We start from the raw sequence: 17,986 nt of genomic DNA, 5'->3' as shown, positions 1-17,986 counted from the left end.
TCTGCCAAAACTACTTAAAATCCTTGGAACATGTTGGATCGTTTTTTGGGAATAAAGCCGAAACTCTCCCAATCTCAGACTAGAGACTCCACTGAGTTGCCTGTGAATGTTTCTTTTTAAGAACCTTCTGGAAAAACATTACTAGTAAAGACTCATTCTTTTTTTCCTGGCACAGTTTGTGGGTAAAGCCTGATAAAATGGGCGTATTGTTGCACAAACACTCCTGCTTTGAAGGGATGGCAGAAAAAACATTGAGGATGAAGTGGAAATTTTGTGCAACAATCTTGATGCTATGCAGTGAAGTAAAACAGAACCAAAAGTTCTGCCAAACAAACCCAAATGGACTGATTTCAGAGGAAAGAATTTGATTCAATCTTTTCGGAAGTACGGTAACTGAACGTAGGATAGGAATCCGAGTAGGACTTTTGTTTCACAAGAGATCACAGATGGTTAGAATGCAAGAAAAACCTTTGAAAAAATCACAAAAAAGGATTCAAACCCAGTTAGACCATTTCCCTCCAAATACACCCAAACCTTTTTCTATGGTCCTTAAAAGGTTACCTTAAAACACCCACTCCCATGAAAATTACGTTTTTGGTGTTTTAACATGTTCTTGTGGCATTTTGTTCATGATCTAGGACAAAAATTAAGAATATTAAGCTTAAAATTGCAAATTCTGAGCATTTCTTTATTCAAATCATTGTGAATCAGGTGCAGACGAAAAAATGCTGTTTATTTTTTATGTAGAAAACGTGATGGGCGGGCCACAATCACTCCACAACGGGAAGGGAGGCGGGGGTTGTTGTTAGTCCCGCCCACAACTCAGAGGCAAATTTCTAATGAACTCCTACCGGTGCAATTTGGTGCATTCTGGTGACATCTGGCACTTATTTATACACTTTTCAATTACTGAAAATAGACCATATCAAACTTAAATCTGCTGTAGTCTGTTTCAGATTTTTTGAAGAGGGCACTGCAGTGTAGTAGATAACACTAGTTAAGAAGTTTTCATGCTGCTTCTAATCACTGCTATTTCACATTTGTTCGTGATCAATAGTTAAGAAGTTTTATTTACTTTTTTGCTCTGACTGCCTTGAGGTTCTGCTTTTTGTTACTGTTGCAAAGTTACATTTACTTTTTAGATCCTTAATTACTGTTATGTTGTTCAAATTCGCAGAGTTACTTATTTAAAGTTGCAAAGTTACATTTACTTTTTAGTTATTTTAATTACTTAATTAAATTAAATAATTGAAAAATTAAATCAAATTAAATTACTGAGATCATTCAGCTTTTGACTAGAAATACTTACTGCTTACAGTGTTGTAAAGAAAAACAAAATTAAGTACTCTGACATTATACTGCATTTGAGTCTGAGATTCAGGTATTTTGAGTTGCCTTTGATTCTTTGACATTCAGGTTAAAGCTTAGTGCATACAATTTCATCTTCAATGCATTCATTAAATGTCTTGCTGTCCAAACTACTAATTCCACCCATTACTCCATCTTGGGGAGGTTTGAGAAACATCTTGTGCGTTCGTTGTCTCCTTGTCCAACTTCCCAAGCTATTTTTGCGCCATTAAGTTGCTCCAACGGATGCGGAGAGTGAACAGTGTTCACTCTCCGCATCCGGAGATGCGTGGTGCGCACGCATCTGATGGACTATCTGATGCGTGCGCACCACGTGACCAAAACAATCATGGCGGACGTCAAACTGTCAAAGCGATGAAGACGAGGTAAATCTACATGTTTTCACAAAATATACTTTATTGAAAAAGGTGAAAAATATATTAACCGTTAGATATTTTAGTGGCCCGAGCGGACAAGTAAAAAATAAAGTCTTGTGGTCCGTACTGCTCGAGAAACAGGACCGGGCCAGCGGGCAAATGGCTATGTCGAGCCCTGCAAGAAAAAAATATCCCCAATACAATTACACCATGACCAATCTGAACTGTTGCTATAGGGCAGTGTGTAACCCTGCTTTCGCAATGTCGAATGTCGCAGCTGAAATGGAGACTCATCAGACCAGGTAACGTTTTTCTAATCTTCTATTGTCCAATTAGCCTCAGTTTCCTGTTCTTAGCTGACCGAAGTGGAACCTGGTTTGGTCTTCTGCTGCTGTAGCCCATGTGCCTCAAGGTTGGATGTGTTGTTCATTCAGAGTTGCTTTTCTGGAGACCTCGGTTGTAATGTGTGGTTATTTGAGTTCTTGTTGCCTTTCTATCAGCTGGAACCAGTCTTGCTCACTAGGTTTTTTTTTTTTTTTTATATTTTGAACCATTCTCTATAAACCCTATGGATAGTTGAGGATATAAAATCCCAATACATCAGCAGTTTCATAACTACTCAGACCAGCCTGTCTGGCACCAAAAGCCACATTCAAAGTCACTTAAACCACCTTTTTTTTTCTTTTCACCATTCCGATGATCGATTTGAACTGCAGCAGATCTTCTTGTCCATGTCTACATGTGTAAATGCATTGAGCTACTGCCATGTGATCGGCTGACTGGAAATTTGCATGAATGAGCAGTTGGACAAGTGTGCCTAATAAAGTGGCCAGTGAATGTTTAGGTGTCTGGTTATCATTGTCAGGTCATCCGTTCTGCTTTGCCACCAGTTTTGTTTCTCCATGGGATTTGGTCATTTTTAAGTTGAAATGAATATGAAATATTTTGTTTCTGCCACCGACCCTGGTCTCCTGCATAGTGGGTATTTTATTTGCAGTTCCTGACACTTTGAGGTTGGTCTTCATATGAGTCAGTGGAAAGAAAATTATAACAGTAATGCTAATTGAAGAAAATTGTTTTGAAATATGCTTGAAAATAAAAAAAAATACTTTAATTGCTGTGATAGAATAAGCAAGATGCCGATCATTTAATAAAATCAAAGGTCAAATCCATGGTTGACCTTTTTCCCTAAGTATAAATTAAGTAAATTGAAATTGGTGGTTGCAAGCAAAAATGTTGCGTCTTCATTATCTTCAAAAACTGCAATGTCACTGAATGTCACGGAAAAAATCTTTAGGGTCACAACATTTTTCTTTTGGAAATTCACCAAAAAAAGTACTCGCAGAATGGTATGTTTCTGAAACACTTCATCACAATCTTTTTTTCCATATATGATTCCAGCTGGAAAACTCTGTGTTTTGCCCCGCATGACAAAGCTGTTTGTACTAAGATATTCAATAGTCATGCTGAATAAGGCTGCATCATAGTTGTTCTGAAAACATTTGTCATGATACTCATCAAGAACCTACGGTACTTTATTCAACTTTCAAAGTACTTGTTGACACTGGAATTTTTGGGAAATGTTGGAAGCTGTGGTCATTTCAACAATTATCTTCCTACATTGTTTGGGCTGCTACAATTTTTTTCCCTAAACTTATGGTTCCAAGATTTTCCTTCAGTGTTTGCAGCCATGTCTTGTGCAATAGACTGCGTTTGAGTTGGCAGCCATTTTGGCCTCTTCCTTACGTCAGCAGGGGAATGGTTGACGTTAAACACGTCACTGTGTGAAAGGAGAAAGCCCCGGGGTAGCACTGTCACAGTTGAAAGTCCTGCGTCATGTGCCAGGAAGATCCAGCCGGTGTGTCACTGAGATCTTAGCTGGCTGAGACAGTGAGAGAACTAAGAGTGACTGAGCAAGAGAGCATCTGTGAGTGACAGTAAAACATCTGTGAAAACCTCACTGGAAACGCTTCTGAAACCAACGTTTATCACTTTTTCTTTTCTGGTCTTTTTGGCTCCTTTGGGTTTGGATTTATGTAGGCTGCATTGCAGATGTTGGAATCTTCTCATTTACTCCCATTATTTTGTTTTACCATTTTAACAGACATGACCTCATTATAAGGCACACCATCAAGTCAATTATCGAACTTATGTCTTATATAAAATGTGCACCGAACTATAAGGCGCATTAAGCATGACTACAGTTAAACACAAGTTTTTCAGTCAGTTAGACTTTAATCACGATAACTTTTGCAACATGTAAAAAAATGATAGATCCCACTTGAACATACTTTACTATGACTACCCTGATGCCCAACCTTGTTAGTAACACATAATAGAAATATACTCTGACACTGCTACCCGTTAGCTGCGTTAACGTATTCATATGAACACCTAACCTTGTTCTTATCAACGTGAAAAAATAGGCCGATCCTGCTAAAACAAACATTGCTGTCATGATGCCTCCCGGTGCCCCCCCCCCCCCCCTTCTCTGCTTCTATTCCAGATTGGGCCGAGCTGTCGGCATTTACTTCATCACCTACTCCGGTATTTGAGATGGCTCCAGGCCAGTTCGTTGCCCTGGTGCATACGTGGTCAAACCTAATCTCAAGCCTTGTATATTTATGCTCTTGTCTAATTCTAGCTCTCAATCTGCCTACAGTGATCTGTCATCCACGAATGCCAACCTGGGTCCAGTCACAAGATTCTCATTCTCAAGATCATCTCCTTGCTCCAAGTTACTACCACACTCTGACTTCATCCTTCAACCATGCCAAGCCTGTTCTTCCTACACCAAGCTCCGCTTACCTTTATCTTGCCTCTCAACGTTGGCTTCCAAAGAAACTTACCTCCATCTCTACACCTCATTACTCCATCTTCAGTGACTCCTCCGCTGCCAGTCTACCTACCACCAAGGAATTTGAAATAAATCTTCTATCGCCATCTCCAGTGTTTGTCTTTCTGGGTTTCAACACTTGGGTCTGTTCTGGTCCTAGCCCGGCATGACAATTACTGTGACTATGCTAACTCCCCACCTTGTTAAAAAGAAATGCAGTCTGACACCCCTAAACATTAGCAGCATTCGTGTATTTACAATAACACCCAATCTCTTGTGTAACTCAAAAAAAAGAACAAAAAACAGACTGAAATTTTGACGGAGCGCCATGTACCTCTCAAAATCGCTTTGACATCAGTAAACATGACCAGAAGTAATCCATGTATAAGGTGGTCTGGATTATAAGTGGTACTGTTGTTTTTTTGAAAAAAATTACACTTTTTAAGTGCGGAAAAAATACCATGCTGTGTCAGTTTTTCTTTTAGTTACCTCAGGAAGTTCTCGACACTTTGAACAACTGAAGTTGCTTTAAAGGTACTGTCAAAAAATGTTGGCTTTGAGTTCTTTTTTTATTAGTTTCATCCTTTTTGTTAAGTGTAATTTATTTCCTGCACCTGGTTCCTTTCAATTGTCTCCTGCTGCTTTCTCTCAGTGATTCACTCCTGCAGTAAAAACTCACCTTCCTTTCAGTTGCTTCTTTGAGAACATGATGGTTTTATGTCTTGTTTTACTCACAAGGGAAAAAAGTCTCCTAAAAAAGAAACAAACAATCTCAAGTGCTCCAACTAATTCTGTCTGTTCATAAATATTCCTCTCTAGATGGAATTAAGACAAATTATGTTTTTTCCCATGGGATCTCCTTGGCTTTAGGAGCAAAGAAAGTTCAATACTCTCTTTCTTTTTTAAAGCAAGTTATCAGCAAAAATCTACTTGAAAGAGGACATTATTATATTATTTTCACAATTTAAGTATTTTTGAACCAACCAATAACTGAAAACTTTTAGTAAAAAAGCCCCAACAGAACACATTTCCATCCATACAACACTCTATAGGATTTTAGAAATGGGTGTTTTTTAGGTTGCCTATAAAAAAAAATGCTGTGTTTATGATTTACGTTTTTTTTTCTCCGTTTGCAAGCATTCATTTATATCAAGTATTTTTCAGATGATTAAAATTTCTTCGCAGAATTAATAAGAAACTATAAATAGCTAGGACATATTCTTGTTGAATAAAACAATTTAAAAAGTAAATTCATTGGAAAGTAAACTTTGAAAAGAACCACATGTTTGACTTGTGAGGAAACTACCAGCATGTTATGACCTTAAAGTTGCCAGATATATTGTTGAGTAGAAGGAAAACACACTCCCATTTTAGCTATCCAAAAATGACATCACATTTCAGGTTGTTTGGAAAGCAGTGAAGCCTCTTGAGTATTTTTATCCCCTGCAGTCAAAGAACAGCCTTGATCTTAAAGCGCATGACGGTGCCAACACTTGTTAAACAAAAAGTGACAACAATTTTTCAATGCTTGTTAATCAACAAACTCAAGGCCCTGTTTTGTATTGTTTTGTTTTTCTTGTTTAGAACAGGGACCGGATGCTCAAACTTTTGCTGCATCCAACAATCCCATGCCTTTATAGCAACTGTTGAGAATTAAATGTTTCTTTGTCCACGCATCCGTTTTGGCAGATACTTTCTGTCACTATGGAGACAGTCATATTATGATCAGAAATGTAACCCATAAATCTATTGCTGCTGTAATTTTCCCTTCTTTTGAAATTTTCTCTGAGGTCTGATTTTGGCTCCTGTTGTGGCATAAAATAAAAAACGGCAGACCTTTTGTTGCTTTAGTGACACCACACCACCTTCAATAAAAGCCGAACCACAAAAACAGCAATTGCAGGGCTTGTCTGAGACTTTCCCGTCCTCTGCATGCTCTGTTGACGTAGGCTAAAGCTGCAAGGAATCCAGGAGATACCACTTGTGTCTGTCACATGGTCTCATCCTACAAACATTCACTTTTTCCCACATATTCAGGGAAAATTGCCATCACAGTGGCTCACATTAAATTGTTAAGAAACAATCTGATAAAGTTGGATGCTGCTGTGCAAATAAAGTCAGAATGTGACACGTTTTAAAAGCTGCAGAACATCCTGATTCAAAACAATGAAAAAGATGTATAAAAGATGCATAGTTTGAGCAAATGAAAATAAATAAAAAGGCTATTACCTATCCGCAGTTTTTTTTAACATAAAAGCAAGAACTTGTTCTTGATAAAATTGTTTGATTTTAAAGCATTAAATAAATAATGTGTAAACAGCAGGATTATTTTCCACAAAAAATAAAAACACAACGTCATAGGCAAAAACAAAACAAAAGTGGTTAAAATTTTGAAAGAGAGTGAAAGTTAACATATTAAGCTTACTAATTCACAGCACCGAATGGAATTTGGTAGAAAACCTTTGTGTTTCAATCCATTCTCCCAGAAGTCTCTTCATGATAGACACCCAAGAAAAAAAGCAAAAAAAACAACAAAACAGAACAATGACTAAATGGGAGACCAAACAGTAGTAAAATGATGTACTTGACAGTAAAACTGTAAAAGCCCTAAACCTACATAGGCTGAGTGCTAATAACCTGTAACTGAAAGGTGTGACAGGACTGGAGAGAAACAAAGGCTGTAACCAAATTCCCTCAGTACTCACTACTTGGTGCACAGTTTGTGAGGGATTTCCCTTTTTTGGGGCTGTTCACATCTACAATTCCAAGATCCAGTGCCCTAGAAATTTCCCAAAAGTATCTGTGAAAGGCTAGTGTGAGTCAGTTCTCACTAGATTGGCAAATATAGACCACAATGCATTGCATTTGAACGATTTTCATGTGAGAAAAATGTATTTTATTTCATCCAAGTTTTCATCATCAAAACATAGTGGACTCATAGTTTTTGTAAAATATTCAGTTATTAGGTTTTGACTTAAGTAAATTGGTGTTGTCAAAAGTAGTGAGCGTGTGATCGGAATTTCTATTAAAATCCAGAGCTCTGGATCAGAAATGACAAATCCTGGTCCTTGAGGTCTACCGCCCTGCCTGTTGTTTCAGCTCTCCCTGCACTTCCTGATGCTGATTACCTGGATCAGGAGGGTCCAGTCAGTCAGAATAAGCAAACACCTGAGTCAGCAATCAGCAGAAAGCTGTGCAGAGAGAACTGGCAGACTGGCAGGGTGGTGGATCTGGAGAACCAGGATTAGGCATCCCTGCACTTGATAATACACACTAAAACCTTTTTTTTAGTAGTCAGCGAGTAGTGAGGGAATTTGGACATGGCCCAACAGTGACTATCAATACATACTAATTTTTCAGAAAGATTTTATGGGAAATTCCAATAAACAACCAAAGTCAGAAACCCACGAATGTAGCCAACAGTAAACTGAGCATGACCTATGCACCAATAAACTGTTTACATGGTTTTTGGAGTGTTTGTTTGCTTTTAAGGGGACTTGTGCTTTAGTGTTCCGCTAATAGGTATATATGTATGAGTATGTATTACTGAACTGTTTATAGCTGCAGTCAGAGTTAAAGCGTACTTCTCCAGATGTTTTTAGAGTGTCTGGAAGTTTAGCAGCTGCTATATCAAAGTTAGTTAGTTTTTTTAAAGCTACCCTTTCAAGCTATATTCTCATGACACCAACTGACGTCAAACCGTTTTCCAAAACGATTACTAGAACAACTTAATACTGTGTGTGCAAAACAGAAAAAACATGAAACTTGTGGGTACCACAAAGTATCAGAGCCACCCAAAAAATGAAATAAATAAAGAAATACATTTAAAAGAATAAAGTTGCTAGTTCTGAGAAGTTGATAATTTTACATGAATAAAGCTGTAAAATTATGAGGAAAAAAGTCTGAATTTTATGAGAATAAACCTGTAAAATTATAAGTAATATTTTAATAGCATTAATAATAGAGTTATAGTTTTAAAAAAACATTAAAAAATAACATTTGTGCACTGTATTGACCAATCAACTTTTACATTTAGCTCTAAATCATGAAGTAACACATTTTATTTACTTGTAGTTTTCAGAAGTTTATATTAATATTTTACTGACTTGAAAACTTTTTTTTGACACATAAAAGTTAACAGATTTAAAAAATATGAGTCAAGAGCTCAAAACAGGAGCAGTATTTTCTGTTTGAGAATCTAAATCATGAAGCACTGTCTCTGTAGAAGAAGCATGACATGGGCAGCAGCTGTAGATCGCTCTTTGGCATCAGGAGCTGAAAAGAAATGCAGGGAAAAAAAAGAAAATAAACAAAAGATGCATTATATTGCAGTTAACATCTTCTGGAAGTGTTTATTCGGTGGATAAAACTTTTAATCGGTCTCTCTGTTGAGATTTTTTTCAAGCCAAACAGCTGTTGCCCATGAGTTCTGATTTGCAGCTCATGTGATTTTCTGGAATGTGGGTCAACAGATTCGAGCTAAATAGAAAACTGAAGGAAGCAAAGCAGGGACATGTTCAGCCAAAGAGATACTTCAGAGCCCGAGAGCACCATCATTCACAATCATAAAAAAGTCTATGCATTAACAGTTTATGCAGAATTTCCCACATGTGTTTAGTCCAAATGCAGCACCTATAAAGGTATTTTTTCCCACAAAGTGCATTTTTTGTCAAAATGTTTTGCTAATTCATGTTTTTTTAATCACAATATTTTTTCTTTAGTGGAAGTAGATATAAACTGACCAATCAGATGCCTCAATAAAGTATACAGTCTGACATTGAACAGATTCAAGTGGTAGGGGTATGAACCTCTAACAAGTGAGGGTGGTGACCACAGAAATGTTGACTCAGATCGACAGGAACCATTCACTGCTTACTGGCGACAACGTATGGTGGGGCATCCGTGTCCGTATAGTTCATGACATGTGAGCTCCTACCTTGTAATGCAAGACATTGCTGGGTCATTCATGTCTTTGATATGAAAACTACAAGGTCCATGGGTTAAAACTTCAGAAAAATGTGTCAAATTAAAATGTATAAACCAAATTGGAAAAAAAAAAATTCTACGTTAGATCAACTTATTGAATTGAGTTAGATAGCCATAAAAATTAAGTTGAATAAACTTAATTCAATTAGGTGTTACCAATTGAAGGAATTCAATTAAGTTGGATCAACGTATTACATTGAGTTGGATAGACATAAAAATTTTAAGTTGAATAAACTACGTAAATTGTTACCAATTGAAGTGATTCAATTAAGTTGGATCAACCTTTTCCTTTTTAGAGTGTAATACCAAGTTCTAAACTATTTGTTGGCAAAAAAGTCTAACCTCCATCTGCATTATAGTGTATATCTATTGCAAGTTATATGCTGCGGTGGTGGTGACTTTGTCTTGAACTAAACGTCGTTGGTCAAGTATATATTTTGTTGTCAAAAATCACCTTAAAAGCAACATCGTTGAAATAAAACATTTAAACAAATGACAAATATGAGCTTACTAGGATTATGCTATTACCCAATTCATAATAGGGTTTATTTTGAGAGTTTTTTTACTTAACTCATAACTTTGTTGTGTATTTATTGATCAGAAAAATTTCAAAGTCATTGTCCCCTTAGTAAAAATATATACACCTGAAGTTTATTTTGTTAAGTATACTTGAGTATAAGAATAGCAAGTATACTACAGACCATGTAGTGTAGGAAGTAGACTATCTGGATACTTCTTCAGACTAAATTGGAACCTTTTAAGTTTACAGTACATAGATACTACATAAAAGTAAACTTCAAGTATACTGCCTCCCTTTTAGTATAGACTAAGTACACTGCATTACACTTAAATAAACTTTTTGCTAACGGTCAGAACAAATTAAAGTCAATCAAGGTTACATTCATGATTTTTTACTAAAGATCGGCTGAAATAGTACAATAATTAAAGGTATTGGCATGAAAAAAATCCTCAGGAGTAGAAGGCATCCTTTTGCAAACATCATTTTTACTTTGCAAAGATCTACATCTCCTGTTTGACACCCAAAATGGATGTTGCTTTCACAGGAGTGTATTAACCAAAGCTCTGTGTAAGGGAAAACTTTTTAAAACTTTATTTTCTCATGTTTTATGTGCATTTATGGGTTTTTAAGCAGTAGAAGGAGCCTGCCAACTAAAAACCCAGATCTACAATTACAAAAACTTTCTTAAAACCTCCCTTTTTTTAAGTGTCAAACTGCAGTGACAAATGCCAAAATACAACCTCACAAACTTTGTCACAATCAAAATTGATCAAATTCTTTCTAAAATGACTATGCAATTAAGAGCTAAAGTACGTTGTGTTCGGACTGTTCCCACTGGGTTGTTGTTAGTGAATTCTCCAGAATTATTCACTGGGCGCTAATTAAACCCCAAAGCAAGCCTGTAATCACACAACATTCCTTCATGTTGGTTCATTTTACATGACCAGAAATTATTTTAAGAATCTCATTAAGAAATGATCCCACCCTTAATTATAGTCTTATAGAAAGACAAAGATATGCAGTATTCTTAACTTTTATTTCTTATTGATCCTACCAAGGTTAACCTACATCTAAAGAGTTGTTTTCTTAATTGTTTTTGTTGAAATTGCATGTTTTTGCAATCAAATAAACAATATAATGCATTTTTGCCAAAAAAGAAATGAATTACAAAAAATGAATCAATGAAAGAAGTCATAACAAAAAGGATTTGTTACTGATTTGCATTTTATTACACTGTTTTTCCTCTTGTATTGATTTAAAACAATGAAACAAGAGTTTTGGTTCTCCGAACTGTTGAATTCAGATATAAATATATATAAAAATCTTGTATAAATATTTAAAATATGAATTGCATTATTATTAATACATTTTGAAAAGGTGCAATGTGCTTGATTTCGCATAATCATATACTTAATGCTCAATTATCAAACCATTCAAGTTGTAACCACATCAAGATTAGACTGATTTCTAGAGAAGCAACATTGCTGTTTAATTTGATTTTAACTTAATACAATTTTTCTTTTTAGCTGCTCCTTTAGAGGGTGCACTATTGAATCATCTGACTCCATCTGTCTTCTCCACACCAACCACCCCATGTCCTCCTTCCCCACATATGAACATCCTCTGTGGTCTAAGGCCCTCTTTCCCACCCTCTCTGTTGCAGTATCCATATGTGTTGCCCATCAAGTGTGGGAATCAATCCCAAAAGCTCTAATGAATGTAAATGCGTGAACAGATTCTCAAGGTTCATGCAGATAAAAAAGGATGCAACCCCATCTTCAAAGACAAAACCAAAAAGTGAACAAATCTTTCATTAAAACCCCTTCATTTTTCTGTGCGGAAGGTCCAAAACCATGTGGAAGATTATCAAGATGCCATCAGAGACATGATGGACCTCATCAAGAACTAACATGGTCTTTTGTGGTATTTTAAAAAATGTTAACTGTGCGGAAAGCCAAATAGAAGAAGGTTCTAAAGATTTTTTTTCCCCTAAAAAACATTCTTTTCATAAGGGTTTTTATCTTGTCTAATGGAATGTATAAAGTAGAGTACAGTAAAGTAAATAAATCGTGTGTGATTAGATTAGGTCAGAGCTGGAGTGGAGTCAGTTTTAAACCCAATGCCGTGCTGGTTCTGTTGTACCGTATTTCAGCTGTTATGATGAAAGAAGGGAGGTACAGCCTTCATTTTTCACTGATTTGTCACAGCTGGATATTTATAAAAGCAAACAGCATATTTGGCACTTCTGCTTCTTGGTGGACATTTCTGGAATTTGGGAGGAAACTGGAAAACCTGGAGAAAATGTGAGGATACCCCAGGAAGGTCAAGCAAACTCTACCAAGGGAAATCATGACTGCTGAGAGATGATATTACTAGCTAAATACAGAATATTCAAAAGTTCTCCCTCAGCAAAAGAAAATCCATTTGTACAGGGGAAAAAAATCATTTTTTGGTCCACTTTTTATGTTGAACTCTCGATTTTTTGGACCGTGTGTGAGCTCTGCAAAATCAACAGCAGTTACTGTTTTATACTCTTTTTTTTTAAAATAGGTATGAAGATTCAGTATCTTTAAAAAATAAACATAAATTCCTTAGCCTGCAAACTTCTTAGCAGGTTACCACAAACGTCCGTAGAGTGAATTTCTATCAATAGAAGAAGCGTTTTCTGGTAAAAAAGGATGTCGACACCAACAGCTGGTCCAACCTGTAGTTTTACCTTTTTTAATTAAATTGAATAAATGCTTTCATGTTAAAAAAAACAAAACATGATTTAGTCATTTTTCCTATCAGATCACAGGTTATGTCTGAATTCCCACCCCAACCCCTACATAGTGCACTATAAAGTGCGTTCTCCATTTTGTTGTGCTGTCCATATCTACAATTCCAAAATTGAGTGCCCTGGAAATTTCCCAGAAGTCTCTGCGAAAAACCAGTGGGCAACGATGCTCACTAGATCGGCAAATATAGACCACAATGCATTGCGTCGACACATTTCGACAAATTCGTCGTCGACAAATTTTCACCAATAAAAGGTATTTAAATGTATTTTTTTGGTAAACCAACATTTTTATCCTCATTAGACAATGGACTCATAAATAATCGTCGCAAAATGCTCATTTTAATTAGATTTAAATTTCGTGGAATCGATGATGTCGTATCTGCCATTAAAAAAGAAAATTTAAAAAAAAAGTAGCGAGCGTGGTGTTAAAATTCACGGCACTACATAGTGCTGCTGTAGGTACACCGCACTATATAGTAACCTTTGATGCTGAAAGAGCCAATTAGGCCAGTTTCTTATTGACAAAACCCAACAAGAGCTGCAAAGACTCACTTCCCTCTTTAGGAAAAATACACTTTTCTATTTTTGTGGCCATTCATCTTTATTTATTTGTGGTTCATGTTATAATAAATCTAATGGTTATCCATATAGGAAATGAAAGAGGCAAGAAAAAGTTACACAAAGTTTTTGAGACAGTCCATTAGTAATTTTATTCCTATTTTTTATCTGGGCTGTTTTTTAGTGTGACTTGCTTGTAAAAAATAAAAAAAGATACATAATGGATAAATGATGAAATGACCTGATTCCATTTATTTTTAGTTCTTAAAATCTGTCTGAAACAGGGAGTGCTGCTGTTTTTTTCTCTTGATGCAAACCAGTGGGTCATGTGACCCTGTATTTTACCCATGTTTCCACATTGAATTTTACGTTATCAAAATAAACAGGTGAGTATAAAATTGTTCTGCTTGTCATTTTCTGTTCCTTCAAAATCAAGCCTAACCAAAGATGCTTCTTGTTGGTGGATGTTGTTGGGAAGAGTAATGAGACAAAGGTGGGGGACCTGCAATTGACCTGTGACATGCCCATGGTTAGCGTACGCCCAATAGAGGCTGGGATAGGCTCCAGCAACCCCATGACCCTGAAAGGGTTGTGGAATATGGATGGATGAGTGGATAAATGTGACGTGCTTTCATTTGCTTCAGCTGCAAATGATTGTGTGAAGGATTTATGATAAAACAATTATTTGAACCAGTAGTTCCTCTCTTGGCTGTGCTGGATAGCGTCAACTCTTATGAGTCACTGGAGTGAGTCGCTTTGAATCTAAGCATTTGAGTTGGCAAAACTGGTGAGAAACTAGTTTATTTGAATCGGTTAGTTCAAAAGGGGCCCAAGTCCACAATTTTTCAAAATTGAGATATTATGTTCTATGGTCTTCAAGGGAAAAGCTATCTGATTATGCGCAAAAAAGTCCCAAGTACGTTGTAATGTTTTGACTATGCTTGACATTTAAAATGCATTAAGTGCAAAATTCCTGGACTTGGGCCTCTCTTGCAAGGGTTTTGCTTTATCCCATGGATGGCAGCATTAGTTATCTAATATGGCAGCTCTCCTGTTTAAGTCAAGAAGAGCCCAAGTCCAGAGACTTTAGTTTGCTAGTCCTCTGAAATGATAAAAGTAAGGTGCTTCATATTATAGCATTTGTAAGCTATGAACTGGTGCTAAATCTGGGTAAAGTATTAATCATTTGGTGTTGCCTCCCTTTAAGCTATGCAATTAAAATCATTTCCTGGAAAAACAAACCTCTTGGATTTGGGCCCCTTTTGAGCTAACCGATTTATTTGTTTAGCAGGACAGTCTAAAAATGTCAAGTGAGTTCACATGCAGTGGCAACGTGTTAGGGATCCACTGCATAACAAACCAGGCACTGTTAATCAAGTAAAGGTGAAACGCTGCAGTGGAATGTTTGTGCAACAGATCTACAAAACAGCCATCACTTGCATAGAGTCTGATTGTGTGTGATGTTTGGGTGTAAACTGTTGTTACATCATTTGTGTTGTCTAACTTCCTTGTTGCCACAGCAGTAAAATATAGCAACAGGGCTGTTATACGAATGGCTGGTCAGAGCTCAAACCCCCCAAAATGACTGGTCAGAGATTGTTGGTTGCAATTTAACATGCAAGTTTTGACTGAAATCAAAGAAGGCAAGATTTTTCTATTTCTTCTGCAAGTGTTGATCTTGAATATGACATTCCATCACTACTTCCAACAAAATCTTTGTTTACCTTCCAACTCCATCAATTAATCTCCATCTGCTCCCAAGCTTTCTTCCTTCCGTGACTCTCAGTCTCGCTTAATGTTTAGCCCCTGTAGCTAATGTTAATTATGGCTGTGTTGATGCTGGAGCTCTTTTCCACATGGCAACCGACAAAAGGCCAGAAGGGAAGCCTCTGCCCACAAATATTTAGACATTTTCTGCATGATAGCTGCAAATCATACAAAGAAAAGCCTAAACATTTGCATTTACCAAAAAAAGAATTTCTGTCTCCATCCCAAGAGTTCATAAAATGGGTTTTGAAGACATTTCAAGAACAAAGTTTATATTTATAAACTAAAAACTAGCTTAAATGAGACTGTTAAAGAGCAAACTACAGAAGGCAGAAAGATACAAAAAGGTCACAAAAACAGAATTTTAGAATAAACAATTTTTTAAAAAAAGCTGGAAGAGATGTTGTGTGACTCACAGCTCTATCTGCCCTCACTGTCCCCCTTTGACCTAACCTCACTTGCTGTCCAGTCTCTATACCTTCCTCGCCAGTTAACCTTTTAATGTTATTTTATAACCATTTTGATCACCTGGAGGTGGTGAACACATCTATGTATCTTTAAGAAGAATCAGCAGCGGTAAACTTTTGGACATTATTGGCAATGGACGTTTTTTTTTGTTAACCACGCCCACATTTCTAATAATGTCATATTGTATGTTACATCCTTTTGTTCATCTTGAGCCAGGGATTCATGTGTTATATTTTCACAATATTCCACTAACCAATATGCAAACAACAGGGGAATGTTATTCGAAATCTACAAACTTTGTTTCCTACTTTTTTTGTTTCACTGTGTCAAAAATTCCTTTTCAGAAGGTGCGTGCAAATTTTGTTACGTTTTTGAGTATGTGACAGGGTCAAATTCTTGCTCAAAGACACAGTAAGAAAGAAGATTTGAAAAAACAATCTGAAATGTGATCAGAAACAGATTTTGGAACAAGGTTGAAACCAAATTTAGCATTTTGTTGCTGACTACTGCACAGATTTAGGTCTACTTTCTGTAATCTTTGTGTAGTAATGGGAAAAATCCTCAGGTTCAAGTCACATATTTGTTTTTTTTTATAATCTGACGGGCCTTGAAACACCCCAAAGCCACAGTTGTTTTCAACCAGTTCATATACACAAAAACAAAAAAGACCAGAAAAAGCTCTGGAAAAGATATGTTTTACCAAAACTTACCAAAAAAAGAGATTTCCTCTAGTTAAAGAGACACAATTATAGCTGCATAGGCTGGTGTGCTGAAAGATTTGATTCTTCAGTATTGGATGAAAGAGGAAGTCTGTTTGAAACTGGCAGACTGCTCTACAGATCCCTCACTAACTCAAGAAAATATCTCACACACGAACAAACATAAAAACACATTCCCCTTGTTTCTGGCATGAGAGGTATGCTGAGGCGTAAAACTGCAGCACATTGCATGCCTCACTCTCATCTGCTTTCGCTTACAGGGCGGCCACTCCATCATGGCCCCAGCAACATAACTCGCTGAGAGTGGACTCAAGTTTCCCCGAGATCCAGTTCACGCACCACTGTGCTTCTATGTCAGCTCTCCTCCACCAGGGAACACGTCAGCGAGAAGTCACACTCCTGTTACTTTAAATCTTGAGGTCCTAAGAGGGGGCTGAGCTGAGACCTGAACATTGTGACCTTTAAATTAGATATTAATTAATATGTTTAGGATTCTAATTTCATATCAGGTCCCCCAAAAGCATATTTTATGCAGGATTTAATGTTTTGCAATAAAGGGATGTAACTCCTTTTCTCTGAGGCCTCTGTGCTTTCATTGCCGGTTTGTTCTGTAGACTCCAGATAGATGTTTAAATGTTTTGTTTTTAAGTAACTGAAGATCCTTTGAGCAATAAAAACGCTTGGCAGCAGCTAAAATGGTAATTGTCTTTCTAAGTAAACTGATTAATCTACTTTTCAAACAAGTCTAAAAAATCTTTGAAGTTCAATAGAAAAATAAATTCAATAAACAGTGGCCACTAGCGTTCAGAAATAGTTACTACAGCACAAATCAAGAATAACAGATTAATTGTATTAATACTCCTTTTTTCAAAATAATGTCTATTTTATAACTATTATTTATTATTATTAAATTATTACTGTTACTAAAAATATGATATTATCTTAATTGGGGCTGGAAGAGTGTAAACATGTTGATATTGTATGAAAGAAACAAAATCCTCATATGTTTTACAAAAATAGTTATTTGCATTCTTCAAATAACACTTCTTTTTTTGCCTAAATCCTTCAAAGATCTTATGTTGCAAATTATATTACCCTTTACAAGTCTATACAATTACAAAATGAGAATCTAATGAAAGGTGTGCATTTAGAGAGAAGTATTGTTTGGTTTGAAAATGTCTCAAGGTTTGTTTCAGTTTATATTTTTAAAAAGAAATTAAGATTTATATTTTTACAGGTTTGTGGGGGGAGAGATTTTTTATAAAGTAATGTTCTTCTATGAACCAGCCAAATGTCTGACTTTTAATCTAATAATTAAAACAAAATAATATTTTTGTAGCAAATTTCAACTTATGCTTTGCAACCTTTTACATTGTTTTGTTTCTAAAATAAGGAACTGTAATTGCTGCAAGTATTAATTGTTATTTTAAAGTTTTACCAAAATAGAATGGTGACTGTGGTTTTAGGGGTTTCACTGAACTTAATTGCATTTTCTGGTAAATGGGCTCGGGTTACTGTTAAAAATGTCTAAAAAGTATTTCAACCATTATAGAAATAGGAAACAGCAACACAGATGTCAACAAAAATCAAGACTGGTAAGTGTTTGGTCCAAACTAACGCCATACGGCT

The 17,986-nt window shown here is 36.2% G+C and overlaps 1 long non-coding RNA gene across 1 annotated transcript; it reads left to right on the top strand.

Annotated features, from left to right (window-relative positions):
* The first annotated feature begins 1,623 nt into the window (after positions 1-1,623).
* On the top strand, positions 1,624-5,249 carry LOC111947109. Its single transcript, XR_002872929.1, has 3 exons — positions 1,624-1,733; positions 4,231-4,271; positions 4,387-5,249. It is a non-coding gene; the product is annotated as an uncharacterized LOC111947109 (long non-coding RNA).
* Positions 5,250-17,986: the final 12,737 nt, after the last annotated feature.

Source organism: Oryzias latipes, chromosome 24 (assembly GCF_002234675.1).
Source record: "Oryzias latipes chromosome 24, ASM223467v1".
Classification (NCBI taxonomy): Eukaryota; Metazoa; Chordata; class Actinopteri; order Beloniformes; family Adrianichthyidae; genus Oryzias; species Oryzias latipes.
The sequence above is the reverse complement of the archived record's forward strand: the minus strand, read 5'-3'. Positions and strand labels throughout refer to the sequence as shown.